This window comes from Canis lupus, chromosome 17 (assembly GCF_011100685.1).
Source record: "Canis lupus familiaris isolate Mischka breed German Shepherd chromosome 17, alternate assembly UU_Cfam_GSD_1.0, whole genome shotgun sequence".
Taxonomy (NCBI): domain Eukaryota; kingdom Metazoa; phylum Chordata; class Mammalia; order Carnivora; family Canidae; genus Canis; species Canis lupus.
Genome location: NC_049238.1, coordinates 14,973,320 through 14,982,768, shown reverse-complemented (window position 1 = coordinate 14,982,768; position 9,449 = coordinate 14,973,320). Strand labels below are relative to the sequence as shown.

At 56.2% G+C, this 9,449-nt stretch overlaps 1 long non-coding RNA gene across 1 annotated transcript; it reads left to right on the top strand.

Annotated features, from left to right (window-relative positions):
- The first annotated feature begins 6,369 nt into the window (after positions 1–6,369).
- LOC111090422 lies at positions 6,370–9,062 on the top strand. The gene is made up of 3 exons (XR_005371828.1): positions 6,370–6,448; positions 7,310–7,766; positions 8,912–9,062. It is a non-coding gene; the product is annotated as an uncharacterized LOC111090422 (long non-coding RNA).
- The last annotated feature ends 387 nt before the right edge of the window (positions 9,063–9,449 follow it).

Genomic DNA, 9,449 nt, shown 5'->3' with positions numbered 1-9,449 from the left:
TGAGTTCTTGGACAGGACAAGAAGAAAGACATGGGTTTTTAAGTTCTCTCTCAGTGTGATTTTATTTAAGAAGCACTTAAGAGGTTTAGAGCTGAAGTGTCCAAGTTGGTAGACACTAGCACATGTGGCTGTTGGAAACCTGAAATGTCTACTACTGCTGCCGAAGAACTGAATGTTTAAAAAATTTTTTAAAAAATTTATTTATGATAGTCACACAGAGAGAGAGAGAGAGAGGCAGAGACATAGGCAGAGGGAGAAGCAGGCTCCATGCACTGGGAGCCCAACGTGGAATTCGATCCCGGGTCTCCAGGATCGCGCCCTGGGCCAAAGGCAGGCGCCAAACCGCTGCACCACCCAGGGATCCCTGAAGAACTGAATTTTTTTTTTTTTTTTTAAAGATTTGATTTATTTGAGAGAGAGCATGCACCTGTGTGTGAGCAGAGGTGGGAGGGGCAGAGGGAGAAATGGGAAAAGCAGACTCCCCACTAAGCAGGGAGACTGATGTGGGGCTCGATCTCAGGACCTGAGCCAAAGGCAGACGCTTAACCCACTGAGCCACCCAGGTGCCTCAGGAATTGAATTTTAAATTTTATTTGAATTAACATAAATTAAAAAAAACCCCTCAGTTTGGTTATTTAAAAAATTTAAAGGACGTTTGTAACAACACATTCACATTTAAAGCGTATGAATCTACTTTTCCAACTGCAGGGTTTATGAAATCTAAATACAGATCAAGTATTTTTGATGAAAATTTAGTGTTCACATCAAGCTATTTTGCGTTTTACACACACACACACACACACCAGATTTTGAAGACTCAGTACGAATTAAAGAAAGTAAACTAATCTCATGAATATTTTTATTTGACTCTGTGTCAAAATGATAACATATTTGGCAATGTTGGGCCAAAATTAAATAATACTAAATTTAGTTGCCTGTGCTTGTCACCTCTGACACCAAGCTTCAAGGTCTTGAAGGCAAGTTGCTCACAATGACTCAGACAGCATCTGAGCTGCAAATGCCATCAGGAGTGGTTTACTAAACTCCATCATCTCTGCCTCTTCAGGGAGGGGGGCATCAGTTGAGGTTGGGGCAGCGGCTCCAACAGGTCCTGGTGCAGAACCTGCCCTAGAACCCAGGTCGCTGCTGAAGTCCCGCCACCACTTGATGCGGGTGGAGAGGCCGGGGTCCTGCCGCTGCAGGACCTGTGAGCTCCCCGAAGAGCAGAACCCTATTTGTTAAAGGATCACCAGCTGCCCCACGTTCGAGCATGGTTTTCTTCTTTTAAATAGCTGCACAGGCGAATAGACGGTCCTTGCTGTCCCTCCTAGGACCTGGGGTCTCAGCTCAGAGCCCAGAAGACATGGGACTGAAATCTGACACAGCCACTCGGGTATCCGTGGTGCACACGCGGCCAGGCCCTCAAGCACCTTTTCTCCTGCCCCGCCCCCGGGGCCTGAGCATGTCATTTCCCATATGGCCACTGGGTGTCGCCGTCGCCCCACAAGTGGGCCTGCCTGCCGGGGTCTAGGCTCCAGGGTGCTGGCCCCAGGGAGGTGCTGGGCAAGTGTGTCCCTCCTCTGGCTCTCAGCTCAAGGCGTGGGCCTGACTTTGACCTTCCGTGATCACCCGTTGACAGCGCAAAAGCACATGCTGTTTGTAGGTGACATCAGGCATTTATTCATCTTGTTTAACAGAAAGCTTGCTTTCTATGTGGGTCTCAATGACAGGGCGTCTGAGACTCACCCCTGGGTGTCAGGGAGCTTTTGCACCTTCAGCGTCCCGGCTCCCTGTCCCTGGAGCTTGGGAGTGTTGGTGACTTGGCTCCTGTCCTTATGTGAGGAGGGATGGAAGACTCTGGCAGGATCTAGTCCCGCCCCCCCGTGCCTGTGGAACACAGGCCTGTCCTCCTGGGCCCTGTCTGCAAGTAGGGACCAGGTGGGAAGGGACTGGCACCCACTTACCCGGGGCCACTGATGAATAAATGATGGTCAGCTTGGGGGATGTCTTGCTCAAGGTCACTCAGGGGTGAGGAGTCTTCTGTCCTGGTTCCATCCCAGCAAAGGTGCCTGTTTGGGGTTGAATCTGTCCCATGCCACCCCGTCGTCCCATTCATGTGTTGAAGCCCTAACTCCCGGACCTCGGAAGGGACCTTATTTGGAAATAGGGCTACTGCAGTTGTAATTAGTTAATACGAGGTCACAGTGGATTAGAGTGGGCCCTAATCCAATGTGCTGGTGTCCTTACAAAAGGCGGACGTTTGCACACAGAGAGAACCCCATGACAAGATGAAGGCAGAGGCCGGGGTGATGCTTCTACTTCGCCATTTCACCAATGTGCAATGTTGGTGCCCAAAGTGGCCAACACACCGGCAGAAGCCAGGGGAGACCGGAAGGAAGTCCCCAGAAGGAAGCCACAGACCCCAGAAGGAAGCAGCGCTGCAGACACCTTGATCTCAGACTCCTGGCCTCCAGGTCTGCGAGGCAATAAACTTTTGTGGTTCAAGCCTCCAGCCTGTGGCACTTTGATAGGGCAGCCCGAGCACACGAATATGGTGCCACGTCTGAGAGGCTGTTTTGGATCTCAGTGCCTCCTCTCTGGGCCTCTAATGAGATCACAGGCTCCTCTCCTTTGTCTCCTTATTTGGGGTCCTGACTGAACCAGTCCTCTTTCTCTCCCCTGTTCTAACCAGGTTCATATAATACCCCTTGTTCCAAAATAACCCACCCTGTATCAGTTCCCCCACAGGATCTATTCTTTTAGGAAGTTGACTTCTACCAGAAGGCAGCAGGGAAGCGATCTGGTGAAGCTGAATCATACTAAAGGGTGAGTGACTAACACCTTTGTACTACGATTCTAGGGAAATTGCTCCCGCGGGCAATCATGTGTCCGAGAGGAGTCTGCTAATTACTGTGGAGGACACTTACTGAGTGAAGAATACTTTTGTCGTGTGTTTGCCCCTAAGTGGTCCATTGAACATGTCCTGTGTTTTCCTTATGATGAGGGCAGCACCCTGGGGCCTATGTATGTGCTGCTGTCCTGGGGGTCCGGGGCTGTTCCGGCCTCTGCACAGCCTCCACCTGTGAGGGTGGAGATCCGCCCTTCAGCCCAGCCATAGGGGCAAGAGCCAGTCTTCCTACCTCCTTCTGCAGGGGGGGGACCCAGGCCAAGCTCTGCCCAGCCCTCAATACCTCCTCTCCCCGCAGCTCTGCCCTGGCCTTGTAAAAGCGGATTTACTCACAGGGCTAGGGCTGTTTTAGTTGCTCTGAGCAGACAGGTTGCTCCTGGGGATGGATGGTGCTGGCAGCCAGGCCTCGTTGGGCTCCTGGGAGCGGGGCTAACTGGACATGATGACAGCACCAGCAGGCCACCCTGCCTGGCTTTAATGGGTGGTGACCTATGGTCTTTAGCTGGAGAGGACTGGCAAGGTGCAGGGAGCCTAAGGATTCTGGAAGGAAGGCAGAAGGTGGGGCTGCCTTCTGAATGCGGTGCAGGAGCCTCTTTCTCCAGGAGCCTTGAAGAAGGGACTAGAAGCTCTGGTCCCTGGGCTAAGGGCTGGGAAGGTGAGCAGAGTCCCTGGTGGGTAGAGAAATGGGTAGCAGCTGGGCTGGCTGAATGGTCCCCTCTCATGCCATTCTTCTTCGGGTTGCCAGTCTCTTTCTGCAGTCCTGCCATGCCTGCTCTGCGGTGAGCCAGACTGTGGGGGACGTGAGTGGTGTAAGAAGTGGTCCACTGTGGTGATGCTCTGAACCCAGGAGATGCTTGCCTCACCTTGTCATGGCCTCAACAGGCGGCTGGGCTGCGCAGAACGGAGTGTGCACAGTAGAAACTGGAGCAGGGGAATTCAGGGAAAGCTTCCTGGAGGAGGTGGAGTTTGAGCAGGGCCTTGAAGGATAGATAGGTTTGTCCTGGCCAAAGGGGTAGGGAGGCCATGCTGATGAGGAAGCCCTCGAGTGTGGACTGAGCAGGCTGCCCCTGCAGGCTCTTCTGGAGCCCTTCCAGCACGGGCAACATCACCGTGGGTCTATTTATCCTAACTGCTGCACCCACCTCCGCCTTCCCTTATCTTCAAAGCGCTCATCACATTGATCCCCTGCTCTTCGCTGTGCACACTCCAGTCCCTGCTCGCTTAGCGATGAGTTCCCTCCACCTTGTATGCTCTCCGGCTGTTGCTGAAATCCCGAAATCCTGCTGTCCCGTCCAAGCCCCACTCCCAGCCTGTTGGTGAAACTCTCCCCGATTCCTCGATTTCTCGCAGCCCATCCTCTCCTCTGCCCATAAAGCATTCCTTTGTCCCCCACTGCGACCTCCCTCAGTCACCATTCAGCAAACACTGGTTGAGCCTCCAGCTCCCTGGGCGTTAGGGCTCTGTGCCCCCAGCCTGCAGAACGCCACAGTCGGGGTGGGGGGACAGGGAGACACGCAAACCAGTCCCCCCCTGGCTGCTGGTGGGATGCCTCCGACCTGAGAGACCAGGTCCTTGCTGAGGCCTTGGTCACCTCTTCTGGCATCTGGAAGCCCCTGGGCAGCGGAGCCCCAAGTAGCAGTTCCCTCTTGCTTGGGTGTGTTCTTGTCATTCCCTGAGGTCCGAGGTCACCCGGGTTTTAGCAGGGACCATATTTGGGAGTCCAAGGAGCCGCAGGCCTGCTGCCCTCAGGGGCGAAGCCAGCAGGAGCAAGATCGCATTTCTGTTTCCCCACAAGCCTTGGGAATTGGAGTCTGTGCAGAAATACAATTCATCAATCGATGGACTTTATTTCCACTGTTCCCAGGCTTTAATTTCCAGAAACAAAATGTGAGTGTTATGGCTGAAATTCTCCTAGTTTTAGGAAACCCACCGTAACCCAGATTGTTTATGCATAGCTCGCAGATTATATGACAGCACTGGTTCGGGAGTAACGGAGGGTCACGGGACTGCGGTCACACCGCGACAGGATGATCCGAGTGTGGCGACCCGTTATTTATACTACTCAGGCCGCAAATCCTGCCCTTACAGCCTCCCGCGCCCCTCCCCGCCCCCAGGGGAAAACGGAGGCAGCGGCGCTTCTGGAAGTCGAGGCTGCTGGTGGCTGCCAGGGTCTGTCCCAGGCGGAGAGTCCGCGCGTGCGTGTGTCCGCGTGTGTGTGTGCGCCTGTGCGTGTGTGCGCCTGTGCGTGCGCGCGCCTGTGTGCCTGTGCGCGCCTGTGCGTGTGCCTGTGCGTGTGTCCGCCTGTGCGTTGCGTGCCTGTGCGTGTGTCCGCCTGTGCGTTGTGTACCTGTGCGCGCCTGTGCGTGTGTCCGCCTGTGCGTTGCGTGCCTGTGCGTGTGTCCGCCTGTGCGTTGCGCGCCTGTGCGTGTGTCCGCCTGTGCGTTGCGTACCTGTGCGCGCCTGTGCGTGTGTCCGCCTGTGCGTTGCGCGCCTGTGCGTGCGCGCGCCTGTGTGCCTGTGCGCACCTGTGCGTGTGTCCGCCTGTGCGTTGCGTGCCTGTGCGTGTGTCCGCCTGTGCGTTGCGCGCCTGTGCGTGTGTCCGCCTGTGTGTTGCGTACCTGTGCGCACCTGTGCGTGTGTCCGCCTGTGTGTTGCGCGCCTGTGCGTGTGTCCGCCTGTGCGTGCGCGCGCCTGTGTGCCTGTGCGCGCCTGTGCGTGTGCGCGCCTGTGCATGTGCATGCCTGTGCGTGTGTCCGCCTGTGCGTTGCGTGCCTGTGCGCGCCTGTGTGTGCGCGCGCCCATGTGTGCGAGCCTGTGCGTGTGTTCGCCTGTGCGTGTGGGCGCCTGTGCATGTGTCCGCCTTGCGTTGCGTGCCTGTGCGTGTGTCCGCCTGTGCGTGTGCGCGCCTGTGCGTGTGTCCGCCTGTGCGTTGCGTGCCTGTGCGCGCCTGTGTGTGCGAGCCTGTGCGTGCCTGTGCGTGTGTCCGCCTGTGCGTTGCGCGCCTGTGCGTGTGTCCGCCTGTGCGTTGCGTGCCTGTGCGCGCCTGTGCGTGTGTCCGCCTGTGCGTTGCGTGCCTGTGCGTGTGTCCGCCTGTGCGTTGCGCGCCTGTGCGTGTGTCCGCCTGTGCGTTGCGTGCCTGTGCGCGCCTGTGCGTGTGTCCGCCTGTGCGTGCGCGCGCCTGTGTGCCTGTGCGCGCCTGTGCGTGTGCGTGTGCACGCCTGTGCATGTGCACGCCTGTGCGTGTGTCCGCCTGTGCGTTGCGCGCCTGAGCGCGCCTGTGTGCGCGCGCGCCCGTGTGTGTGCCTGTGTGTGCGTGCGCCTGTGTCCGCCTGTGCGTGTGCGCGCCTGTGCGTGTGTCCACCTGTGCGTTGCGTGCCTGTGCGTGTCTGTGCGTGCGTGCGCCCGTGTGTGCCTGTGCGTGTGCGCGTGTGCGCCTGTGCGCATGCGTGGTCGGTGTGAGAGGGAAGATGGCTGAGGTGGCGGGAAGTTGGCTTCCCAGCAGCGCGAGGCCTCACCTCAGTCTCCCCATCTGGAACATGGGTGTGTAACGCCGACCTCCCAGTTCACCTGGGGGGTTGTGATACACGTGCGTGTAAAGCGTGTAGGAGAAGGGCTCGCGGCCGGCCTGGGATTCGGAGAGAGGGTGCTCCCGGGCAGCGTCGGGCTGCGGGCTGCGGGCTGCGGGCTCGGCGTCGCTCAGGCGCGAGGCCCCCCCCCCGGCCCCCCCCCCCCCCCCCCCCCGAGGGTCAGGACGCTGTGCGCGTGCGCCGCCGCCCTCCGCTCCCGCCCGTACCCTGCGCTCCGGCGGCTTCGGCGCGTGGGCTGTGCTGTGAGCCGCGTCCCCTTCCTCGCAGCCCCTCGCCCGGTGCCCGCCGCTGAGCCGGCGCGTTGGCGGCGTCCGTGCTAGGGCAGCGCCCAGCCTTGCCGCATGCCCTCTGCGGGGAGACAGAGCCGCCGATCCCCACCCGCAGCCCCGACAGCGGCTCGGGGGTGCCGCCGCCGCAGTGAGGCAGGGGCCAGCCGCGGGGGACCAAGGCCGGGGTGACGGGGGGGGGGGGGGCGGGGGCCGGGCCTCCGGGGCATCCCCGCTGCTGGGCCCCGGCTCCGGAGCCTGCCCCAGGTCAGACCCCGGGGGAAGCCAGCCGAAGCACTAACGATCATAACTGGGGGCTCTTTTTTTTTTTAACTTACAAATTTATTTTTTATTGGAGTTCAGTTTGCCAACATATAGCATAACACCCAGTGCTCATCCCATCAGGTGCCCCCCTCAGTGCCCGTCACCCAGTCACCCCCACCCCCCGCCCACCTCCCCTTCCTCCACCCCTAGTTCGTTTCCCAGAGTTAGGAGTCTCTCGTGTTCTGCCTCCCTTTCTGATATTTCCCACTCATTTTTTCAATCAGATGCACGCTCATCCTTTGGAGCCAGGGGCCCACCTTGCCGCCTGGGATTGATAAGGAAAGGGTTCAAGCTCTGTTTGGGGCCCTTCTTCCTGCGGATCACAAGCTGTCCAGAAGCCCAGTTGGAAAACCGGGCGAGTTAGAAGGGATCAAACCTGGAGTCCCCCCATCCGCAGCAGACTGTTGTGGGAAGGAGGAAGAAGGAGGAACTTGGAAGTCACCGGGCTGCTTCTCACCAGCCCTGTGTCCTTGCACTTGGTGACTCCGGGGTCATGGCTTTGGCAAAAGGGCCGTGAGTTCAGTCCTAGTACATGAACGGGTGTGGAAAGTCTCTCCTTTGCAGAAGCAGCAGCAGCAGCTGCTCAGTACTTGCCTCACGCAAAGGCACAGCTTTCTTCTTGGAGAGGGAAAAAAGGCCATCCTCGCCGTGAAACGTGCTTCCTTCATCTTGAGAGTAACGGTGAGCCTCTCTCTGAAAGCCACTTAATTATGTGGCGAGGGTCCTGCTGTGGGGAGTGCTGCAGAGGCTGCCCCGCCAGGCACACTCCCCTCGTAAGTGGTAAAAGATACAGTACGATTAAGTAGCATGAGAAACTCGAGTGTTGTTTTCTGAACACATCGGTCCATGTTTGGGCTGTTTCGATTTACTGTTAGTTTGGGGAGTCTGGCTTCTCCTTGAAAAGGATGGCATGTTCACTTTTTAAATAATTGCAATCAAATCTCCCCCTGATACGGGCTTTCTGGTCCCTGGACACTGGGCAGCAGTAGCCTGGGGTTGGGATGTAGTCACTCTGCAAAACATTTCCCCGAGTGTTCTTTCAGCCTATTCCCCTTCTCCCCCGCCCCCAATCCCAGACTTATGTCAGGAGGAGGGTCGCATTGCTTCCCACCCCCAGATTCCCTCTTCATCTTTAAAGATGTCCTGGGGTCTGAAGGAGGGAGCAGGGAGCCTGGGGGTCCCTAGTCTAGACACATGGCACCGTAGTGCAGCTTGCCCATCTGTGCCATTCTTGTAGGATTTCCTCTAGTTGGAGTGAACAGGGAAGTGGGAGCACATCTGTATCTGATGAAAACTGACCCAGCGCTCCCCTTGCAGCAGGGTCTGCCTTAACTTCCCTCTTGCGGTTGGAATTGATAAAACGGGTTATCGAGTCATCCTCCTGATGGGGCCCACAGTGTCGGAACCTATCCAGGGGCCAAGAGGTGAACTGAGGCAGGATGCACGCTTTACTCCATTTGATTATGTAAACCGGGCACTATGCAAATCCGGGAGATGTCAGTATCAGGGGCGGCAGGTTTTCGGCTAGGCTGAATTGTTCGGGGTGTAAAGTGAGAACCCATATTTTAAAAAGTTAATACTAGGAGAGGAGACAGAGGAAGCAAAGAATTTTTATTTTTTCCTTTTGCCTTACGAGGTAATTTGAAAAAAAAAAAATTACCCTTTGAAATGTTGCCAGCAGCGAGTGAGTGAAAACCAGTAAGGGTTCAGAAGTTAGAGACCTACTCTAATTTCACATAAGGTACTTAATGGTCCTTTCCCATCACTGAGCACAAATACATATCCCTAAAATTTCTCCAAAATTTGATTTTGTTCTCTGTTTCAAGGAAAAAGTGTTGTGAACAGTCTGAGCCTGGTTTCCCTGGCCATGACAAATTCTCATGAAACCAGCGCACAGGAACTGGATTTTCACAGCCGCCTTCGGAGGGGCCGTGTGTCCCCAGGCGGTGGGGAGCTGCCCCTGATGTGGATTTCTGGGTGGGGTTTTTTTTTTTTTTTTTTTTTGCAGGGGGAGGGGGGAGCTCCATACAGATTGGATGCGAATATAATTGATATTTAAGTCTCTCTCTGGAAACTTAAACTTTGATAGTTTACATCTCCTCTTAATAGCATATTAAATCATTTTATAACCCTTAACAACTGTTTAATCTTTTCATTGTTGAAAAATGAGGTAATTGATCTAAGCCATGTCAGGATATGCCAGGAAAAACTTATTTAAATGTACCACCCTTCGCCATGGCATTTGGGGGATTTGAGGGACCTGGATGTGCTTTGGGGGGCCCACCCCTTCCATGGTGGGGGTCTCACCCTGAAAGGGGTCAGAACAAAGAATCCTCAGCGGGTGGAGGCTGGGGGAGGCCGGTG